General features: G+C 30.6%; 1 protein-coding gene and 1 long non-coding RNA gene across 2 annotated transcripts in view; both read left to right on the plus strand.

Moving 5' to 3' along the window:
* Positions 1–25,984, plus strand: part of LOC127703793 (uncharacterized) — a 69,147-nt gene that overhangs the window by 12,239 nt on the left and 30,924 nt on the right. The gene's annotated exons all lie outside the window — the stretch shown is intronic.
* LOC127703794 (uncharacterized) lies at positions 6,978–17,861 on the plus strand. Its single transcript, XR_007983045.1, has 4 exons — positions 6,978–9,138; positions 13,352–13,503; positions 16,135–16,207; positions 17,577–17,861. It is a non-coding gene; the product is annotated as an uncharacterized LOC127703794 (long non-coding RNA).

Raw genomic sequence — 25,984 nt, forward strand, 5'->3', positions numbered from 1 at the left:
TTTTGTTTTTTTCAACGTACTACCTTTATTAAAAGGTTTCTATTTACAAGAAAAATACTGAGAGTTTCTCTGTGGTTACGCTTAGTTTACTATTACTGAATAGTGTGGCAAACACGACAAAGGAGTAGAAAGTAACAAAATGGTTGCCACTAGTGACGAAGGTATTTATTCTTCTAAAAGATAGGCTTAACTATTCAACTATATTAACATTTAATCATTTGTTAAATGAAGATAACAAATAAGGTTCAACTTTCATTTTTAACCATTTAAGTAAAACCTGACCTGACAACCTTCAACTTAATCAAATTAGTACCGTTTATTTAATTTTTCAACTAATACACAAAAAACGGTTTAAATTCTTACCTTTAACTATCATAGAAAATATATTTATCTAAACCATAGAACACAACATCATAACAGAAAACATATGGTTAAATGAAAACATAGGGGAAATATGATTATGTGCTGCTAACTGGGAGTATTGTTCCGTCCTACTTTCATTACTTTATTTTGAAACTAGAAAACACCTTATATTTTATAAAAACTAACGTATCAAGAAGCATTTCAAATGACTAATTGCAAAAAATGGTGCATAATTTTCGATAAAAAGAAGAAATATTGTCAATTTTAAACAATGCAAACAACATTTTAGTATCTTTTCTCTCATATTCATTATATTTAATGAAAAAATAATCCATCCTGAGGTTTCGATAATAGTTGCAATCTTATTCAGCACAAAAAAAAATTGAGCAACCTTTTCCTTATATTATTCAATTTAATAAAACAAAAGTAACTTATCCATGGCAAAAGGCATTAAATATGATGATTGCACAAAACATTGCAATATCTTTGATAAAAAGAAGAAATATTGGCATTTTCAACAATGTGAACAGAATTTTAGTATCTCTTCTCTGATATGCATCATATCTTATGAAAAAAAAGCCAATCTTATAGGTTCAATGACTACCAAAAATCAATGACGATTCATCACAAAGTTTAAGCATCTTTATCTTTATATTATTCAAACTTTAGAATAAAAAAATATCCAGAGGCATTAAAAATAATTGATTGCAAATACAATGTACCAGTGCATTATCTTTGATAAAACAAAGACATATTTGCATGTTTAAACAATGTAAACAATATTTAAGTATCTTTTCTCTTATATTCAACATGCTAAATGAAAAACAACCCAAATTGAGGAACAAACAGTAATACAAACCAATGCCATTTCATATTTGAATAAAAAAAAAAGAAATAACTGCATTCTTATTTAACACAAACAAAAGTTTGAACAGCTTTAATCTAGACTTATACACTTACTGGATATGTGAAGATATGATTGAAGCTTTAAATTTTCTCCTGGACAACATATATGTACGTTTCGGCGATAAAGTGTATCAACAAGTAGTAGGTATTCCTATGGGCACTAACTGCGCCCCTTTAATAGCAGATTTATTCCTGTATTGCTATAAATCTCAGTTTATGACCAAACTCAGTAAAGACACGTCATTGTTACATTTGGTTGATACATTCAACAATACCTACCATTATCTGGATGATATTTTTTCGTTAAATAATCCAGAGTTCTCAAAATATACTACCGAAATTTACCAAAAAGAACTTACTTTAACTTAATTTAACATAAACAGCAGTAGTTGGCCTTTTCTAGATTTAGACATTTCAATTTCTAAAGGGAAACTTCATACTAAAATTTACGACAAAAGAGACGATTTTTCATTCCCTATTGTTAAGTTTCCTTTTTTAGACGGCGATGTTCCTTTGGCTCCATCATACGGTGTTTATATATCCCAACTCATTCGTTATGCCCGTGTGTGTAGTGATGTCATAGATTTTAACAAACGTAATCAATGCATCACTGGTAAATTATTAAGTTAGGGATTTCGTTACCATAAATTACTTAAAACTTATACTAAATTCTTTCATAGATACAAAGATTTGATTAATACATTTTCTGTACCTGTAGAAAACTTATTAAAAACGGTGTTTCACATCCTAAATTTTACGGTAATATTGTACTAAAAACGCGGAAATCACTATGTGATCCGTGTAAACTCATTGAACCTTTAAACAAACTTATTAGTAATGGTTATCTGGCCAATGGTGGAATTAGATCTTTGAATATAGTTTACATTGGCACTAATATCGATTTTGTCATCAGCAAATAAATCATATCTAAATTTGTATTCTTTTCAAACGGGATGTATAAAGACACACCCCCACGTTCATTTTTATCTATTAAGAGGTTAACTCCTAACTATCCTACTGCCTGTCGATACATTTATTTTTGGCATTGCACAAGTCATGTCTTCTTTGACTGTCCATGACGTTAAAATACTAAATCCCTGGGATGAGTTTTAGTTGATTTTAGTCTCTGATGCATGATTTTTTATTATTAATTGTTTTTGGCTTTTAACTAGCTGTCAGTAACTGCGAGTACTCTCAAATCGTACTTTCTTGTTAATTTGACCTGTTGATACTATTTGTAATGCTTTTTTGTTATTTAATGTTTACTTATTTTGGGTAATATCTGGTCTATATAATGTACCAGCTTTGATAAGTGCTTGGTATTACTTTAAATTTTCACTTCTTCGAACTATGAACATCAAAATTATTTATTTTGTAAAAATATTTCCTTTCTCCTTTTAAACTGTATACCTAACAACAAAATCATTTTCATTTACATGTGTACAATATTATTGTAAATGGCGGATTTTTGTTTAAGGTTAATACTGTTACTTTAATTATTCATCCATTATCTTATTGATTTTGTATTTACATTGTATCATAGAACAAATTTATTCGTTCAGTGTATGTTCACTTGTGTTAATATGTCTTTTGATTGAGTTAAGCCATTTCAATGGATATTTTATAGTGTGTCTTTCTATGTTGTAATGTTACACTATTGTTTCAGATCAGGGTGAAGGTTTGGTACCATTAAAACGTTAAAACCCGCTACAATTGTTTGCGCCTGTCCTAAGTCAGGAATCTGATGTTCAGTAGTTGTCGTTTGTTGATGTGGTTCATAAGTGTTTATCGTTTCTCGTTTTTTATATACATTAGATCGTTGGTTTTCCCGTTTGAATGGTTTTACACTAGTAATTTTTGGGACCCTTTATAGCTTGCTGTGCGGTGTGAGCAAAGGCTCCGTGTTGAAGACCGTACTTTGACCTATAACGGTTTACTTTTATAAATTGTGACTTGGATGGAGAGTTGTTTCATTGGCACTCATACCACATCTTCTTATATCTAATTATTATCAATTAAAAAAACTAAGGTATCAAGAGGCATTTATAATCAATGACTCTAAAAAAGGTGCATTACTTTTTATAAAAAGAAGAAATATTGGCATTAAAAAACAATGCAAACAACATTTTAGTATTGGTTTTCTGATATTCATCATATCTTATAAAAAAAAACGTCCCATCTTAGATTCAAAAGTAATTTTTGAGTGCTTTTCAAATAACATTGAAATATCTTTGTTAAAAGAAGAAATATTGGCACATTTAAACAATGTAAACATAATTTATTAATATTTTCTCTGATATTCATAATAAAAAAACACGGTGATTTCCATTTAAATAACGCCATAGTTGCATTCTTATTCAACATAAACAAAAGTTTAAGCATCATAAGTCTGATATTATTTCATGAAAATATATCTTATATAGAGGCATTTAAAATGAGTTATTTCAATAACATTGCAATATCTTTGTTAAAAGAAGAACTATTGGCATATCTAAACAATGCGATCAGAATTTACCTATCTTTTCACTGGTCTGTGCATCAGTTCAATTTGAATTAAGAAATGATTGCATCAATATTTACTACAAACATAAGTTTAAGTATCTTTAAGCTTTAATGATGATATTCTTTCAAAAAATAATTTATATTGAGACATTCAAAATGAATAATATAGATATCAATGTATCATTTTTGATAAAAAAAAAATAAGACTTATTGGCACTATTAAACATTCCGAATAACATTTAAGTATCTTTTCTCTAATATTCATCATATTTTATCTAAAACAACCCATCTTTAGGTACAAAAAGTACTAAAGACCAAAAAATCTGCAATGAGGACCCATTGGTGGCCTTGTGATGTTTTCTGCTCTTTAGCCAAGTTGTTGTCTCTTTGACACATTCCCCTTTTCCCCTCTCAATTCTATTATTCATCACAAATAGAAGTGTAACCATCGTTATCCTTATATTATTCAAACTTTAGAATAAAAAAATGTCCAGAGGCATTAAAAATTATTGATTGCAAATACCAGTGCATTATCTTTGATAAAAAGAAGAAATATTTGAATGTTTAAACAATGTTAACAACAATTAAGTATCTTTTCTCTGATATTCAACATATTTCATGAAAAACAACCCGAATTGAGAAACAAACAGTAAAACTAACCAATGTCGAGTCATGACTTGAATGAAAAAAAAGAAATAACTGCATTCTTATTTAAAACAAACAAAAGTAAAAACATCTTTAATCTAAAACTATTTATCAATTAAAAAAAACTAAGGTTTCAAGAGGCATTTAAAATCAATGATTTAAAAACGGTGCATTATTTCTTATAAAAAGATGAAATATGACATTTTTAAAGAACGTAAACTGAGTTTGAGTATCTTTCTCTTATATTTATCCTATTTTATGAAAAACAACCAATCTTGAGGCTAAAAAAACACTGTGAATAAGTTCAATTTAAAAGAAGAAATCCTTGCATCCGTCTTTACTACAAACATAAGTTTTAGTACCTTTGTCCTTAAAATGTTGATAATTTATCAAAAAAATAATTATTGATTACAGATATCAATGCATCAATTTTGGTAAAAAGAAGAAAAATTGGCAATTTGCAAACAACATTTAAGTATTTTTTTCTCCGATATTGATCATATTTCAAGAAAAACAATCACTGCCGAGGTACGAAAAGCACTAAAAAACCAATGACAGTCATCACTTGAATTAAAATAAAGAAATAAGCGCAGCCTTATTTCAACGTTAACGCAAACAAAAGTTTATGCATCTTGTCTAGAGGCGATACAATGACTGATTGCAGAATAAGGGGCATTATTTATGATAAAAAAAAGAAAGATTGTCATTTCTAAGCAATGCAGAAAATATTTTGAAACTTTTATCTGATATTCTTAATATCTTATGAAAAACAAATCCCTCCTGAGGTTCAAAAAGTACCAACAAAACAATGACTTTGAATCAGTTCAATTCAAATTAAGAAATGATTGGATCCCTTTTTACCATCAAAAAGGTTAAAGCATCTTTTTCTTTATACTAATAAAAAAAATTTTTAAGTATCTTATCCAGAGACATTAAAAAAACTGATTGCAAATATCAGCGCATTATTTTTGACAAATATCAAGAATTTGCATGTTTAAATAATGCAAACAGCATGAAAGTATCTTTTCTCTGATATCCTTAAAATGTTGATATATTTTATCAAAACATGAAATATCCAGAGGCCTTAAAATGACTGATTGCAGATATCAATGAATCAATTTTGGTAAAAAGAAGAAATATAAGCAATATTACACAATATATGACTATATATATCATATAAGTATTCATCAAATTTTTACTTCTTTTATGTAAATTGTATGTATAAAGATTGAGCAAAACGGAACCTCACCAAAAACTGGGGGTGAGTTGTATATTCCCTGGTGATAATTGGAGAACGAATCTTAAAATAAAGTTTTGACTCGAATAAAAGCTCAATAATAGTTAAATGACTTAAATAAACGAGTATTCTACTAATGTCCTGTCGTACGAAAAAGGCCACAGGATATATCATTTAAATACGGGAATACATTTATATTCCAGGCAAATGATGACAAATAACAAATTCGGTTATCATGTACGTGATGTATACTTGTATTTAATTTGTATGATCATTACAACTGTATTTTACTGCTTTTGTTTATCATCTCATTCGACAAATTTCTACTGCCCAGGTGATCATGGTGATGTTCACAGCACGAACTGCTTATAATAAATGACACATTCTAACCGCGACGCATCGATAATATTAGTCCAATATGCGTGCCGTTTTTAGAGTGTCGTCCCTCCTCTGGATATTGATATTCAATCCAAAAAATATCATTCAGAGTAATTTGAAATGACTGATTGCAAACAAAAGAATTTAATTAAAATCAGATTTAATTAAATTCGTTTACTGCATTTGCAAATAAGTGTACCGCCAGGCTTGGCAAACTGAGTCGTTCTTTCCTGCTGTTGATATGCTAATTCGAGCATGTGAGAGTTTTCCGGAAAGCTTCGTGCACCTCAATAGTTCACATTTACTTTTAAAACCAAGCTGAGAAGACGTTGGAAAATTTAGGGAAAAAACGAATAAATAAAGATAAGTATTGCATGAATTAAGTTTAAGGGAATAAATATTGTAACTTGATTTCGAAATTGAATTATTAGTAATTGATTATTTTGTTTTCGAGTATTTAAAGTACTTAAGCATTTAAATTTACTTCATTTCACTAGACTCAACTCGCAGCCACGTGGTAATGCAAAAAATAATGAAAAATTACAATGAATAATTTTTGCATCTTGCTACACGAGTTACTTAAATTTGTTTAATAACATGTTTTATTTTTGTCTTTTCTGTAGAATTACACGGTACACAATAATACGTGAGTACAGGTATATACGCCAGACTTGTTGAATAAAAGATGTGTGTGCATTTATAGGCTTACGTTTTGATAAATTTATGCCACATTAAAGAATATAGGGTGGAAATTTATCCATACAAATTTTAATTTTGAGGAGTTCGAACACAAGTATCGATACTTTGGTATATTTTAAGATTAATAATTTAAAAGATATTAGTTGAGGTTTATGAACCTTCCGCTCGTTTTTGTATGACGGAGTTCTCATACTGTTATATAGTTTCAAAACAGCGAATATACTTAGTGACATGCCATATTGTACATTTACCCAAACGGAGATGTCTTTTACAGCAATAATATTTATTATTTCGTTACATATTGTGGAAAAAAAATATTTTATAGCAAATTAGGTCAAGCCTTCTTTGGAGGGTACAAGGGTTTTTTTACACAAAATATTTCATTATAACATGTTAAACATTTATTCACGCTTGTTTGTACATGGTAGGCTAGCATATATGGCTTGAAAGTTTACAAGGAACTTTTTCCAAAAACATCATGCTGGTCACTGAAGTTGAAAGAACTAAAAAATGTGTACTTGAATAGATCCATACTTAAACGTCATGTATATTAATTTCATTGTAATTCAATATTTAAAACCTTTTTTTTGGAACATATGGCACTGCATGTAGTAATCGCATATCTATTAAGTGTAAAGTTATTAAATTTAAGAGTACGATGAGAAAGAATGTGGATTTTCAAATTTCCATATATAGATATAAGAAAATGTGGTATGAGTGCCAATGAGACAACTCTCCATCCAAGTCACAATTTGTAAAAGAAAAACCATTATAGGTCAAAGTACGGTCTTCAACACGGAGCCTTTGCTCACACCGAACAGTAAGCTATAAAGGGCCCTAAAAATGACTAGTGTAAAACCATTCAAACGGGAAAACCAACGGTCGAATCTATATAAAAAATGAGAAACGAGAAACAATTATGAACCACATCAGCAAACTACAACTACTGAACATCAGGTTCCTGACTTAGGACAGGTGCAAATAAATGCAGCTGGTTTAAACGTTTTACCAACCTTCACTCTTACCCGGAACAATAGTGTTACATCACAACATAGAAAGACATACTATAAAATATCAATTGAAATGGCTTAAATCAATCAAAAGACATATAAACACAAGTGAACATACACTGAATAAATTTGATCTATGACACAATGTAAATACAAAATCAATAAAAAGAGGGGTGAAAAAATAAAGGCAACAGTAGTATACAGCTGTGAAATGTTAAATGATTACAGAATGTAAACCATAACCTTGAACAAATAACCTTGCCGCCAAATAATTAAAAGAAAATAATTTTGTAAGGTAGAGAACGGAAACAATTAAAAAAAAAATTTGTTGTTCATAGTACGAAAAACAGAAGATAAAATTATAGTCATACTACACACTTATTAAAGCTGGTATATATTAAAGATAGAGAAACATTAAATAAAAAAAAGCATAACAATTGTATCAATAGGTCAAATAAACATGAAAGTACGATGATTTGAGAGTACTCGCAGTTACTGAAAGCTAGTTAAAAGCCGAATTCAAATAATAGTTGAAAAACCATGCATCAAAGACTAAATTCAACCAATGATTTAGTATTTTAACGCCATGGACAGTTAAAGAAGACATGACTTGTGCAATGCTAAAAATAAAAGTATCGACAGGCTGTTGGATAGTTAGGAGTAAACCTCTATATAGAAAAAATGAACGTGGATGTGTATTTATACATCCCGCTTGAAAAAAATACAAATTTAGTTATTTTTAATTTGTTGATGACAAAATCGATATTTGTGCCCATGTAAACTATATTCAAAGATATAATTACAACATTTGTAAGATAACCTTTACTTATAAGTTTGTTTAAAGGTTCGATGAGTTTACACGGATCACACAGAGATCTGCCCTTTAAGTACAATATAACCGTCAAATTTAGGATGTGACATACCGTTTTTAATAAGTTTTCTACATATACAGCCAAATTTACTTATCAAATCTTTGTGTTTATATTGAAACATAAGAAGGAACATAATCCTAATTTGGAAAACTGAAATATATGACATTGAACCATTGATTTAAAACAACTCAAATTATTAGAAGTTAATTGTTAATCATGTTTTGTTTGCACAAGTTCCTACAGTCTGATGTCGTTAGAAGGGGATGGAATTGGGGACGCAGGAGTGCCTGCAAGTGAAGCGCAACTACCAGAGAGACGAAGTGGACGGAAGAACTGTGATGTCGCTTCACCGGCTAATCAAGATATTAAAATTGTAACTACAGGTGAAGTCTAAGCATTATTTTCTATAAAAGACCATTTCAAGGACAACATCGCATGTAAGGGTTTACAAAACCAGCATTGAACGTACAAGCCACATTTGCACAAGTAGAGATACCAGAGCCTGTACCTATGCATAATCACAGTGGTGAGATAAATATTGATAATATGCTAAACCCTTATCAGTCAGAATGTTATGTTTACATTAAAAAAAAATTTAAAGAAAAAATAGGGAATAGAGAAGTCATTCAGTTTTCTTTATAAAAATTTTGTCAGTCAAATTGACAGGCCTAAACATATGATAAATTATAATAAAAACACCGATTGACTTGTCAATTTGCCTATAAAAAAAACAAAGTTCAATCTATCCAAAATATTGAGTCATGGACCGATACATTTATTGAATATATTAAGATGTTTTTGCCAAATATTCCAAATTTAACCATTGAATTGATTACTTATATGTCAATATTTAGAGGTACACAGGTTTGTTTTGAGAAGATCTATCACTATGAGCAGCAATTAAGGCTAAGAATTGTAAACAATCTTACAAGATCATGGTCTTCTATTGGTGACATTTTATGGTACACTGTTATAGCAAATGGGGAATCAAAAAGTATTGAAAATCAAACGACAAGTGTATTAACCCCCGCCTCATATATGTGCCTGTTCCAAGTCAGGAGAAAATGATTCAGTGCACGTGGTTGCCATTTGTTACTGTTTTGTTATATAGATATAGGAAGATGTGGTATGAGTGCCAATGAGACAACTCTCCATCCAAGTTACATTTTATAAAAGTAAACCATTATAGGTCAAGGTACGGCCTTCAACACGGAGCATTGGCTCATACCGAACAGCAAGCTATAAAGGGCCCCAAAAAATTACTAGTGTAAAACCATTCAAGCGGAAAAACCAACGGCCTAATCTATATAAAAACGAGAAACGAGAAACACGTATGAACTACATAAACAGACGACAACTACTGTAATCAGATTCCTGACTTAGGACAGATGCAAACATTTGCAGCGGGATTAAACGTTTTAATGGTACCAAACCTTCTCCCTTTTCTGAAACAATAGTATAACATTACGACATAGAAAAACACACTATAAAATATCAATTGGAAGGCTTAACTCAATCAAAAAACGTAAATTAACACACAATGAACGAATAAATTTGACCTGTGACGTCTGAATGCAAATACACAGTTAATAAAAAATTACAAGGGATAAATAATTAAAGTCAAAAGTAAATAAACAGGTTTAAACAAAGTTAAAGTATGATATCACTGTGAATTTAGAAAATCATCACTTTTGAAGAAACCTGCGTCATATTATACACAGGTAAATGAAAATAATTTTGTTGTTAAGTATACTTCTTCTTCTGTATAAAATCTTCCGTTTAGGAATACCAAGAAATTTCTTTAATATCAATAAAACTAATCTAACACTTGGTACATATGGGGTGAATATCAACAATAAAAATATACAATTAGTGCTAGATAAAACTTCCTGTACAGGTCCAAGAACAGCATGTAAGGAAAAATAAATAATTTTGATGTTCATAGTACGAAGAAGTGAAAATTTGTAGTAAATAATTTAATAAATAAATATAAAGTATATTTGTTTTTCGTTCATTGTTTTGTACATAAATCAGGCCGTTAGTTGTCTCGTTTGAATTGTTTTACATTTGTTGTTTCGGGACCTATTATTTGCCTCATTGTTGAAGAGGGGCGAAAGATATCAGAGGGACATTCAAACTCATAAATCGAAAATAAACTGACAACGCCATGACTAAAAAAGAAAAAGACGAAAAGACAAAAAGACAAACAATAGTAAACAAAACACAACATAGCAAAATAAAGACTAAGCAACACGATGTTAGTACAAAACCGGTAATCAGTCCTATTCGGTAGTCCACATTCGTTAAAAGGGAACAGGATTGTAGTTACGAGATAAAGAATAGTTATCAAAAGTACCAGGCTTATAATTTGATACGTCAGTCGCGCGTTTCGTCTACATAAGACTCATCATTGACACTCAGATCAAAAAAGTTAGAAAGCCAAACAAGCATAAAGTTGGAGAGCATTGAAGATTCAAAATTCCAAAAATTTGTGACAAATACGGCTAAGGTAATCTATGCCTGGGATACGAAAATCCTTAGTATTTCGAATAATTCATACTTTTGCAAACAGTTAATTTAAAAAAAGACAGTATAATTGGTATTCAGTTCAACACCGAAGCAGGCATGGGGCGAATTTCATTGCAATGTAATGCATTATATTACAATTACTTTGACAAAACCATGCATTAAATTACAATTACAATTACATGCATTTATCAAAGTAATGCATTAAATTACAATTACATTTGCAAAGTAATGCATTGAATTACACATTACATTTGTAAATTTTATTATCAAGTTAAAAGAAAAATCCAACATTTTGAAAAACAACATGAAGTCACAAAATATTCTAGCATATGGAGTAAGTGTTCCATGTATTGAATTTAAATATAGATGTAAAAAGTCTATTCAATACGACTATTACATTTTAACCTCATGAGGGTTTTGAAGGTTTCATCCTTCATGCGCATTCTATGTTTCAAGGTATACATCTCTGTGTTTTCTCCAAAAAGAAATTACAGAGATGAAGTTTAATACTTATGTTAACTCAATGTAAGCTTTACTTTTATAAATATACATTTGTTTTCTTAATTTCAATAAAAATATTTAATGAGAATTTCTTTCCTAATTATATAATAAACATAGAGCTTAATTTATGACCAAGTGTCAAAATGGTGAAAATATTGATTGTAAAACAAACTAATTAGTGTTTTAAGACAATGTTCAAGTATCTGTTATTTACATGATTGTAATCATGACAAGGTATTCATTGATCTTTTTACAACAATGGAATACAGTATTGCTTTTCAAATATCATTTTTTTTATGTAAAAAAAAGTATGCAATAAAATGAAATAAAAAAAGAACTCAATATGATATACAGTGTTGTGTTATTCATTTAGAATTGTAATTTGGTCATTCTAGTATTTATACCAGTTTTTTTTCAAGTATTACCTGGGGCAAGGCTTAATCTCCAAATTCCCTCTAGCGATTTATGTAAAGGGTGAAAAATAAATAGAAAATAGAAAATCAATATCCAAATGATTATGTTCTTAGTTAATCAAGAAATCTTAAATTCTGCTTTAGTTAAATCTCCAACGATCTGTTAAAGATATATAGTATGTGAAAAAAGTAATGCCATGTAATGTTATGTAATGCATGAAATTACACAACTTTTTGCTAAAGTAAGGCATAAATTTACAATAACATGTAATGCAAAAATAGCTGCATTACACATTACATGCAATTACTTGGGAAAATGTAATGCATTACCATGCATTACAATTACAAATTTGCATTACCCCATTCCTGCACCGAAGTGCTGACTACTGGGCTGGTGATATCCTCGGGGACCAAACGTTCACCAGCAGTGGCATCGATCCAGTGGTGTAAATAGTTATCAAAGGTACCAAGCTTATAATTTGATACGTCAGTCGCGCGTTTCTTCCACATAAGACTCATCAGTGACGCTCAGATCAAAATAGTTAGAAAGCCAAACAAGCATAAAGATGATGAGCATTGAGGACACAAAATTCCAAAAAGCTGTGGCAAATACGGCTAAGGTAATCTATGCCTGGGATAAAAAAATTATTAGTATTTCGAATAATTCATACTTTTGCAAACAGTTAATTTAAAAAACAAATGACCGTATAATTTTTATTCATGTCAACCCCCGAAGTGCTGACTACTGGGTTGGTGATATCCTCGGGGACGAAACGTCTACCAGCAGTGGCATCGACCCAGGGGTGTAAATAGTTATCAAATAACGGTCAACCAACTCGTGATGGCGTCCGTAAAATTTACGAAGGGATGATTTCAACTTCACCATTTGGAACTCTTGGTTTAATAGCTTCCTTGTGAGCAGCAACCCTCTATCAAGGAAATCATGATAAGAAATACAAGACCGGGAATATCGTATTAATTGGGAGATATATACTCCGTATGCAGGCGTTGCTGGAATGTTGCTACATATAAATATAAAGTTCACAATTTGGAAGCTGAAATCATCTCTTTTTCGTAAATTTTGTTTTCAACCGACCCTCATTGTCAATTTCTAGATGTAAGTCAAGATATGAAGCTGACTTAACTGTATCTGTTGTATCCTTTATCTCTTGTTCGATGGGATAGATGCGTTCAACATAGTCACCAAATTTTAAATGATTAAGTGAGAGAACATAATGTATATAGAGGAAAGTAAAGTTAAAGGACAATGCTAACTTCTTTTTTTTTCTTCTTAAGAAGTTCCTGTATAAAGTCAGCCTCATGAGAATAAAGGAACAAGTCGTCAAGAAGAGGGGGCACAGTTGGTTCGACAGTTGAAGTCTGTACGGTGACCTATAGTTGTAAACTACTATGAAATTGTGTCTCTGGTGGAGAATTGATACACATTGGTAATCATACTACATTATAATTTTTGTATGTTGTCGAACATGCGGAAATTTTAACTTTAAGGATGCGTATTATTGACAGAATTGTTTTATACCAATTCATGTTTAAAATGCGGATAAGCACACGCTTTTGCTTTCTGTTTTTTAACAAGTAATTATCAAGGAAAGTTAGCATTGCTTCCAAAATGAAAACATGGGAACATATCAAATAACAGTAAGACCTGTTTGATGTTTGACTCAACATATTTTCAAAGAGTTGACTCAAAACTTTAGAATCCAAAGAAGCAGATTTGACGATAAATTATGGCCTGCTTCACAAATATCTAACAGTCACATAATATCTTTTTCGGAATTTTTCAATCATTAGTTGGACATCAAATCCTTGCGCATAAGGAATTTGATAGAATTATTGTATGTTTGGTCATTATTCTGAAAGTTTCACGAAGAAGCATTTTTCCCCTGGTTTTACATTTATAAATGCAGATTGTATTTTTCATAACAAATTGACAGGTTTAAAAATTGGCATTATTCAGCAGAGGCACATTCAACCACCATTCTGTAGATCATTTTTAGACTCAAAGTAGCAATTCTGCATTTCAATATAAATGTCTCGTTACAGCATACGTAAGACTTCTTATAATATATTTCTTTTCGGTAAAAGGAAAATATATTATTAATCGGATTTTCGAAGGAAATATCGGTTATTGTTTTGGTGTTGTACGATGGGCGGGCGGGCGGGCGGACGGGCAGGCAGGCGGTCGGGCGAGCGGGCGCCTGCCAAACAGTGTCCGTACAATAACATGAAAACGCTTTGATGAATTTTTTTCAAATTTAGATATTTTGTTTCCTGTGACTAAATTGGTCAAGTTCAATTTTCACGATTTTAAACTTTCTCCTTGTTGAATTATCACCCTTTTCAATATCCAAAAGTGGTATTTATAATGTGATTGAGTTATTTCTCTTTGTACAGAAATGGTTAATTATATATATAAAGTTTGATTACATTAAGTGGTTTTAAATAATTTTCTCCTGTTATCAGATTATGACAAAGCATATTGTAAATGTCTTATCTCACAATTATAATTGGAGTGACAGATTTATTTGAAAATTCTCTGTTTCCCAAGTGCTGATGATTATAAACTATATAGGACTGTATAAATATAGTAAGAAATTTACTGATCATTTTTAGAAATTTTGAAGATAATTAAGTCTCCCTAAACCATATATATTCTTACCCCCACCACCCCCCGTCCTTCAATTTGAGAATGTGCTTTTATCTTGTAATCGGTCGAGATCCCCACCCGTAAACCATATATTTTCTGGTATGGGACAATATAACAAATCAAATGAAATATTGGGAGTGTCCCCGGGATCACCCCAACCCCTTCTGTTTGAGAATTTGTAAACGGTTGAGATCCTTACCCCTAAACCATATATATTCATGTATGTGACAATAAAACAAATCAAATGAAATATAGGGGAAGTTCACGGGGGTCACACCCCCCCCCCCCCCCCCCTCCCCCTTCCTTTTGAAAACTTGTAAACGGTCAAGATCCCCACCCCGAAACCATATATCTTCTTGTATGGGACAATAAAACAAATCAAATGAAATTAAAGGCGAGTCCCCTGGGATCACTCCCACCACCCTCCGGTTTGATAACTTGTAAACGGTTGAGATTTCCTCCCCTAAACCATACATATTCTTGTATGGGACAAAAAAAACAAACCAAATGAAATACAGGGCGAGTCCCCTTGGGATTGTGGGCTCCTTTATCAAATTGGTCGACATTGAGGTCCAAAGGGTCCTAAATTAAACTTTTGTCTGATTTCATCAAAAATTGAATTCTTTGGGTTCTTTGATATGCTGATTCTAATATGTACTTAGATTTTTGATATTGGACCATAATAGGTAAATGTTTAATTTCAAATATTTCTGTTCTCTGACTATATAAATTTTGTGTCATTAACGTATGCTGTGTCAAATATTCAATCACAATCCAAATTTAGAGCTATTTCAAGCTTAAATGTAGTGTCCATACTTGCTCAACTGTTCAGGGTTCGACCTCTGCAGGAAAATCCGGTTTGCTGTCAGTCTGACAGCCTCTTGTTTTGCATCTTGTATAATGCATCGTACCCGCAGTACCTAGTATTCAAAAGTTTCGACTATACTACGACTAATCAGGGTGAGCCATCTACATGATTATGGATGAAAATACATCATTTCGATCCATGTTTTCAGTCATTTCGCATTCTATGCATGTATGAGAATCTGGGAAATTGATAACAAGTAATAAACACAGAGTTGATGTAAAAAATAGACCAAAAAGGTTGATTTACAACATAAACAGTAGCAAAGTTTGATCAAGAAATAGTTGACTAGTAAATATGTTATTTAAGTTTCTTTCAGTCAGACACAAAAACAATGGACCCAGGTCTGTTATTTTAACAGACCGATGCAACACGTTATCAATTTTCTAAAGTACTATTTAAGACCATGCGATTTATTGGTTATTTTTCTAATGAGATCAACAAGCATTCGTTTCGAATAGGTGAAGCAACATATCTTGCAATGAATGTTCATACAGACTTAGATCGTTGGAAAAATTGAGCTAACAAATTAAATTATATTTTCAGCTGCTTGACATATTGATTGTTGGTTCTTCAAAATTTTGCCATTCTCGAGATCACTCAGAAAACAGCCAATCAGGTAAACATTTAGATCTCTTAAAATGTCGATTGTTTTTTTGCGCTTCGCAGCCAAGTCTGGAATGATATGGGATAATGTTGTTGGTACAGTTTATAACCTATTCAATTTGCGCAGCAAAAGTTAACCAGCTTTAGTATTGCATTGTGCTTGGAATGATATTGGAAAGGTATCGTGTGGTGCTCTTCTTTATCACACACTTAAATTTGAAAAGCAAATTTTATCACATATGCTTCCAAAATGTTGACTAATATGGGCATTATTTCTCGGCGTTCATGGCGTTACGTATACTCAATGATGACTATTCAATGGGAGTTAAACGAAGGAAAAGTGGGATCTTAAGCTTTTATTCTAAAACTTGGAGGATATGTGAGTACGTATCCTGATTTTGACGGTCTCCAGTCTTATATTTTGACGACGAAATACATTTTTTATTTTTAGGAAATGGTGTTTATTTACAAACAAAAACAATCATCAATAGAAACATTCATAAAGTATCCACATTGTTTTGTATCAAAAAAAAAAACATAATCTATGTTGACGCTAACAAACAAAACACCAATACATAGTCGGTATTGAAACTTAGTTGCTGTAAAAATGATTATTACAAAATATGTTGAATTATTCCGTTTGTTTGAAATGTTGTTAAAATTGCTCATAGCTTTGATATGGTTTGAATTGTCAAGGGGTAAATTTTGTGGTTGATAATCATTCTTTACTTAACTTAACTTTACTTAATTCTGGTGTAATTTAATTGATTTTATCCAGCTAAGGATATCCCAGCTACTACTTGTAAAACAATTGCTTACTGAACCACCCTTCAGTACATCAGCTTTTGGATAGCCGAGCAATGATAAGTTCAATCGTCGTCAAGAATTTACTTTGACTGACAATTAATTTGGTTGTGTAATGTATGTTGTTGTTGTTGTTTTAATTTTTGATTAAGTTTTGCTATGACAATTCATTAGCTCAACAAAATCAGTGTTTGTTATTTGTTGTAGTGATATACAAATCCGTTATCAATATGACCAATGATGTCTTCCTATAAAATTTGGTACTTGGGCAATGTACATGAAGTATAATATTTTGATAAAAAGATATATTTAATAATACAATTTTGATTAAATTGCAATCAAATTCGTTAATTGCATCAGCAAATACGTGTTCTGACAGGCTAGGCAAATCGAGTCGTCCTTTCCTGTCATTGATATGCTGATTCGAGCGTGTGAGAGTTTGTGTAAAACTTCATGCAACTTCATAGTTTATATTTTCTTTTAAAACCAAGTTGAGAAGACGTTGGGAAATTTAGACCCATCATCCTCGACCATTGTAAATTGAGCTTTGTTTTAAGTTGTTATTATTTTTTTTTCAGATGATCCAGTCTTCGTAAATGTTTCCGTCATGGTAACATCCTGCAATACATATTTACTTACACATCAGGAGCGTATTCCACTTGATTTTATGCAGACTATGGATATCCCAACTGCTACTTGTGAAATATTGCAGACTGGGCCGCCCTTCAGTACAGCAAATTTAAATCGCCAAGTTGTGATACAATGTTATGATTTTTTATTTCGATTGACAATTAATTTGGTTGTGTTATGTATGTTGTTGTAGTTGTTGTTTTATTTTTTGATTAAATGTATAACAATGGCAATTCATTAGCCAACAAAAGTAGTGATAGTTATTAGGTGTAGTGATATACAAATTCGTCATCAATCATGTCTTCGTATATATTTTGATATTTGGGCAATGTGTATCAAGTAAATTATTTTGATAAAAAGATATAATCACTAACAGTGCATTATTTTGATAAAAAGATAAGATAAAGCAGTGCATCATTGTTTTCTTAAAAGAAGAAGAATTAGCACGTTTAAAGAATGCAATCGGAAATTTGTGTATATTTCTTTTGATATTCAACATATCTGATGAAAAACAACCCCCTGTGATGTTCAAAAGGTACTAACTTGACAGATCATAACTTCCATTAACCTAGGAAACGATTGAATTCTTATTAAACACAAACACAACTTTGAGAATCTATATCTTTATTCTATTAACACTTGAAAAAAAAAATCTAGTGGCGTTTAAAATGACTGATTGCAAATAACATTACATTATTGAAAACAAAAATAGTATCTTGTTTCTGATATTCATCATATTGTATGAAAGCGTCATAGTTTATTACTTATAATTATTATATTTAATGAAAAACAACCAATCATGCATGATTTCGTTTAATTGGAGATATGATTGCATTTCTATTAAGCACAAACAAAAGTTTAAACATCTTTAACCTTGATATAATTTACATTTTATAAATAGAATAAAGTGTACAGCGTCAAAAACAAAAATGACCGATTGCAAATATGTGTGAATAATTTTTGATAAATAGAAGAAATATTTTTAAAAATGTGAACAACATTTAAGTATCTGTTCTCTGATTGATCATATTGTATGACAACAAAAAACATTCTGATGTTCAAAAAATTATATAAACCAATGATGGTGTATCATTTCCATAAAAATAAATATTTGCACTTTTATTAAACACTCAAATAAGTTTAAGCATTTTTATCCTAATACTATATATATCTAATAAAAAATATATATCAAGAGTCATTGGAAATGACTTATTGCCAATAACAGTGCCTTTATTTTTTATAAAAAGAACAAATATGGGCATTTTGAAACAATGCAAATACATATCATATCAGCTTTTCTCTGATATACACCACCAATCCAGGTGAACAAATAGAAGTTTTACCAAATGATGGGTCATGATTTCTGGTATAAATGAAGAAATAATCACACTTTTATTCAACACATACCAATTTAAGTTTTCTTATCCTTCTTATTATTTATATTCTTAAAAAAGAAATTAACCACCAATATGTATTTAAAATTAATGATTGCAAATAGAAGTGAACTGAATTTTATGAGAAAAAAAATGTGAGCATTTTTAAACAACGCAAACAAAATGTTAGTTACTTATCTTATATACTTATCTTTTTTTTATGAAAAAACAACACATCCTGATGAACAAAAAGTGTTACAATCCAATTGCAGTTCGTGCTTTTCATTGAACATGTTGAAATAAAAGAATAATAGCATACTTACTCAACACACGCATAAGTTGAAGCATCTTTATCCTTAAATTATTCACATTTCAGAAATATAACTCACACAGAGGGATTTGAAATGACGTATTGTAAACAAAGGTGTATTGATTCTCATAAAAGGAAGAAATATTGGCATTTTTTTTTTAAATGCAAACAACATTTTACTTAATACTTATTATCACTTATAATGATCATATTTTATGAAAACAACCAATCCTGAAATACAAAAAAGTACTTAAAACAAATGACAGTCCATGTTTGAAGTTAAAAATAAAAGTATGATTACACTCTTACATTTGTAATCGACATAAACACAGCTTTAAGTAGTTTTACCGTTATATTATTAACATGTTATGAAAACTAACGATAGTGGCATTAAAATGCATGATAACATTTTCTCTCTTTTAACTGATACAGAAACAGTCTGGCCATGTCATTACTCTGCAATAATGTATTTTTTTATAGCAGAAGAATATAGAACAAATAATCACGTATAACTCCTTAAAAGTAATTTATATAGTTTTACATATGTCATTTCGACCAAGTTGAATATAAATTATCGGGTCAAGGTGTCAAATTCAATGAACCAAGGTTATGTCAAAGAACGTCTCTTTCTTTTTCAAATAGTTCATCGGAAGATACATGTACTAAGACCTTGTTGATAAATACTCCGTATGAACTTCAAAAATATATATGCATATGTTTTTTATGCACTTTATGTGTCTATAGAGTGCCTATACATTTGTGTATGTCCTTTTGCACTTCTTTGTTGAAAAAATCTTAACAACGTATTAACATTCATTGGCCCAACGTTCCAATGTATAAATGCAAAGTGGCCCTTTGTTTGCCAATCGTGATTGCTAAACGATGGCACAGCGTTGTAAGGTTTTTATACAATACATAGGTCCATCGTTGACCAAATAATTGAATGATAAAGCCAAGTTTGAACAAACGTTGGGCCAACGTAGTAATACAAACTTTCAACAAACGTTGGATCTATGTTGGTTCAATTTGCAAACTTTTCGATCCATATGAAGGATGCTGCATTTATTGCGTTTTACTCATCCACTGTTGTTACCACGTTGTTTCTTATATTCTACCCTGAAACTTTGGTATTTTGTCTCTTTCATTCCAGGAATGGTACTTTTGAATTTTACCCATATTTGAATGGATTCAATCAACATATCTATGTTACCTACTTTTCCTAAATAATTTTAAAAAAAAAGGTATGAATTTGAATAATTGATCATTAGCTAGACGACCAGCAAAATATTATTTTTTATATTTTGTTTTGGTATCTATACATTGCTTAATCAGATATAAAATGAAAGTTAAAAGTCTATTCATGCATGTCATAATAATTCACATCTGTATAAAATCATTATGGTTTATGTTGCACTGTCAAAGCTCTGCATGAATGCATTGCTTATTCAATTCATACAACTATTTTCCTATTCCTGTATTTTAATATGTTTTTATTCACGAGAGATCGTTCCTTTTGCCTTTTGCTACACTTTGTTTTGTCACTATTTCTGACTTTCTCTTATGTTTAATCCTTTATCTAGTAGTATATCTTCATAAGAATTATTTCACTGCCCCTTTAATAAGGTAATGAATAAATGAGTGTTCAATGTAAACTTCCTATAATATAAACAAAAGATCCCAAAACATATTGTTTCCGGTCTCCTGGCACAACGAGATAGGTTAAATATGTAGAGTAAATACTGTTTTTTTTTAATATTTGACCAGACTATACAAGGCAAAGTAATAGGCAAAATGCATGTTTTACAATTATAGTTAGACTTCACTGTGCTAGCTAAGTGAAGCAGGAAAATTGAGGGTACATTTGTAGGTATGGATACAGAAAACATAACCTTATCAAAATGCGTTCTAATTAAATAAATAATTCTAGTTAAAAAAACGCGTCAAATCTAAACACACTAGCATTAACATGATTAACGGTTATATTTAACACTTTATGTATATCTGTGAAATTCGAAACCGATGTAGCATAAAATATTGCTATTATGTTACTTACTTAGTATTTCATTCTGTTCTATCAAATGGTAAAATGCAATATGTCCAGTCTCCATTTCTATGAATGATCAGTCAGAATATTGGCAATGATTCCTACTATTCCTTTTGTACTCTGATTACTTTTGTCTTCTGTAGTACTCAAATACCTGAATTATAAATCTATCATTGTTTATATGTATATATATTTCAAGAAAAAAAACTTATTTATATTTTTTTTTTTCGTTATATTATTAAGTCGGTCATTACCATTACTAAGATAATAAAAAAAAATATGATTATCACACATACATGACGTTTCATTTCTTATATTAATCGTTTGATGCAGTTCTATTTTTATTTCCTACTTTTTAAATTATAACGCGTTAAATATATAATTCAAAGAAGTAGCTTCAGCTTTTTGTGATATTTACACCTACAAACTATTCAAATGCCGATTTTTTTGCCGAAGATAAAATATGAAATTCAGTCGAGTACTTATCCAACGCAATCATAGGTTTGAACGTTGTTTTCAATTGAGACTTGTTTATATTTTTTCGTTTGGGCTTGTATTATATTTGCCTTCGGGTTTATATGATCCGTTCATCCTACTTTGACTCTTTCAAAATTTAAGAGTCGATCCTAAATTGAGGTAAATTATATGGCCTTCCAAATACCGTTTCGATTCCTCACATCACTGAAGAGAAATTAATTGTCGAAATCCGGATATGGTGTACAAATTTTTGCACCTCATGTTTGCGGTATACCATCTTTTCCGCAAGTTTATTGTTTTCTGTTTGGTAATAAATTAATAATAAGATCTATTTTGTTACATCTTGTGATCCGTTTATTTGGCAATCGCCAATGGCAATCAGCAGGGTTTAAGAACATCAGTTGTTCGACCTGCTAGTCAAAAGCGTTTTGTTAAAATATACTTTTTCACTCATTTGGTCTTTTGGAAAATGTTGTTTGTTCTGTATTTAGACCCCTCTACCAAGAAATTTGTTTTGCATGCACACGTATAAAAATTGCGGTTTTTATCCAACGCAATCGTAGGTTTGAACGTTGTTTTCAATTTAGACTTGTTTATATATATATATATATATATATATATATATATATAAATCACAAATTCTTGCACTGAATTTTAAACTTTTAAGAAATAAATGCACTATTTAATATCTAAAACATGAAACACATGTACATATGTAAATGATCATGTTTCACAAATATATCGTTCACGTTTTGCGATAATGATATGACAAAAATAATAAAACTAACAAATTCTCATATATTTCTATCAAATAGATATCATTAAAGGTCATCAAACAAAATCAAAAATATTTCACCCGAAACGTAAACTTTCAACACTATAAAATGATAGAAATTAATTATGTTATTTGTGAACAACATCCCACTGGTTAAAAACCATATTGTATTTGTTATTCGTAATTATAAAATAATATATAACAAAATTGTTAAAGTATCAACTTAAACGTTTCTTTCTCACAACAAACAAGGTCATCAAACAAAATCAAAAATATTTCACCCGAAACGTAAACTTTTAACACTATAAAATAATAGAAATTTATTATTTTATTTGTGATCAACATCCCACTGGTTAAAAAACCATATTGTATTTGTTATTCGTAATTATAAAATAATATATAACAAAATTGTTAAAGTTCCAACTTACACGTTTCTTTCTCTCAACTTCAGATGACATGATTTTCCTCTTGTTTTCGTCGTTATGACTGCTTTCTTACAAATACACAACAGGAAATGACCATCTCATTGCATTCCTATTTCCTATAAACCTAATTATCATAGCAGCTATCTTTCAACTTTGTCTAACATGTGGTCAACCTTATCAGAATGTGCTTGATTAACATAATGGTTGTATCAAATATTACTCTATATATAATTTCTTATTATGTATCACAAAGTTGAATGAAAAAAGTTATAATACATAATGATAATAACAAATATAAACTTTTGATCAGGCAATATATTGTTAAGGAATAAAAGTTTGTTTTATTACAGTATTGATATACATGTACCAATATATTGTTTTACCTGGCTAATTTCTATCACCCCCAGTTTTTGGTGGGGTTCGTATTGCTTAGTCTTTTAGTTTTCTATGTTGTGTCTTGTGTACTATTATTTGTTTGTTTGTCTTTTTTATTTTTAGCCATGGCGTTGTCAGTTTGTTTTCGATCTATGAGTTTGAATGTCCCTACTATCTTCCGCCCCTCTTCTATAGAGTATAAGATTGGACCAACATAAAGTTGTACATCTGATATCAGTCAATGATCACATTCGGTATGACATTCACTTTTCATAAAGCATGCAACAATCGAAATTTTCCGCCTTCCGCCTTCCCAAGAGAGTAAAATATTTCATAATCAAGTTGTATTAACCAAATTTCATATCGGCTCTATGCTGGCCCGATGTTACTATCAAGTTAAGTTTGATAGTTGAACTTTATGCAAAGCAGGCATCTACATATTGATAATTTGTTCTAGTCAACAGTACAAAACATTTCCCAAAACTTATATGGATAATAAAGTGAACTTGAATATGAACAAGGTGAATATAATTCGTCACAGAGATCAGATATTGATCTGTTGTGTCCAACAGCAGCCCAACATTTGGCCAACATTAGTTGAACATTGTGATGCAAACAACAACAAATGGTTTTTGCTACTAACATAATGCCAACGTTGGCCCGATTATTTATAACTAACATGAGCGGGCCAAAGTTGAACCAATGTTGTGCAGTCAACACCAATGTTTTCCCAACGGACTGATAATTTGCCAGCATTGGCCCACTGTTAGTCTGTTGACTGGGAACACAATGTTAACTGATGTACTTCAATCTTTAACATGTTCACCTATCTCTACGTCTGTTTGTTTTTCTCACACATTGTTGATAATAAAATGGAATGAATTATATCTGCTTGTCATACATGTGAGAGGTTTAGCTAGCTATAAATCCAGGTTTAATCCACCATTTTCTACATAAGGAAATACCTGTTCCAAGTGAGGAATATGACAGATGTTTGCCATTCGACTTTCTGTTTTGAATTACTGAGCAATACTGTTTTGAGTATCCATAGGGTCATTTCATTAACTTCCGTGTTAAAAACAAAAATAAAATTTGGAACATTTACTCAGACAATAATCCACTTTAAAAAAAGAATTGAAAGTTAAATGAAAATCCATGGGTGTACCACAAATGTAAACATCAATGCATAATCATCTCGGTACAATATCCCATTTATAAATGGTAGATTTCTCAAGGGACTACATTCGTGCGTACTGGACTGGTATCCTGTAACTTGGATCTTATTCCATATAATTAATTGACTGATCGATTGATGAGGATTGTTACGATACATGTAACTGTCAGATAGAATCTGTCAAATAAGTCAACTAAGCTTCAATGTATCGATCTCCTGTCATTCACCGATCAGCCAATTTCGCGTCATCGATCATTCCCCGATCAGTCAATTTTGCGTCATCGATCATTCACCGATCAGTCAAGTTCACGTCAAAAAGTATAACGCCGAAGGTTGCCAATACTGAATCTTAATCAAAACAAGATGAAAGTGCACGAGCTAGCAACGACAGAGACATACAGGAAAATACTTATACAAACAAATTACATGTTCAAATTAAGCATAAGGAAAACAACTTTCTTTATAGCAATAAGTTATATGGTGTGCCTTGGAAAGGTGGTAATTTGGCAGTAATTTGAAACTGAATAAGGAATTTAAACAGGTTTGAAAAACAAGGCTATAGTCATTAGTGACTCCAAATTTCGTATGACAAATTCCGATTAATTGTCAACAGTCATCTTAGAAACTTATGTAGACATGGTAGAGATGATAAGAGGTTATCTTAATAGTACTAAAACTGAGAAAATCAGCAAAATGTTTATTGAAATCAACATTGTTTTCTTTTTGGAAAAGCACAAAATATCTTACTAGGCAATAAACCATATTCACAAGTGTCATTCGGTATATCGAAAGAAATGATCGTGAAAGAATAACTAACAGTGGCCAATCATTGCGATCGTATCGTGAAAGATCTGATATCGGATCGTGAAAGTGTAATTCTACTTCATAATCTGAGAAAAATCTGCTGTATTTTCAAACGGTAGAAACAAATCATAAAAAGTACTGTCTGTCAAAACTTCCTTTATAATACTGAGCCCCAAGTTAAAAAAAACATGCAGTACTCTTTTTAGAAAACACAAAAGGCGAAACACAATCCTATGAGAATTTTTAAGAAAAAATCACGTTTTGTATCTTTAATTTAAAAATCTGAATTTTACTTAATATTACTCGACCCAGTCTTAACTATAAATGTAGGCTCTTTTCAATATATAATGATATATTTAAAACTGACTTTTTATTGTGTCAGAGAGTTCAGTAAAAAAAGTATGTTATTACTTGAAAAAGTTTATATTATCATCAAAAAATTATATTTTTATTGATTTTTAATCAATATTGATCGTGTAAGATCATTCAACGCATTATTTTGATCGTGACAAGGCGTGACCAGACCTAATGATCAGAAAACATCATTTCCTAACCAATTGATAAAATTATAATTGGCTGAAGCGTGTAATTACTTAATA

The sequence above is a fragment of the Mytilus californianus genome, unplaced genomic scaffold (assembly GCF_021869535.1).
Source record: "Mytilus californianus isolate M0D057914Y unplaced genomic scaffold, xbMytCali1.0.p SCAF_51, whole genome shotgun sequence".
NCBI lineage: Eukaryota > Metazoa > Mollusca > Bivalvia > Mytilida > Mytilidae > Mytilus > Mytilus californianus.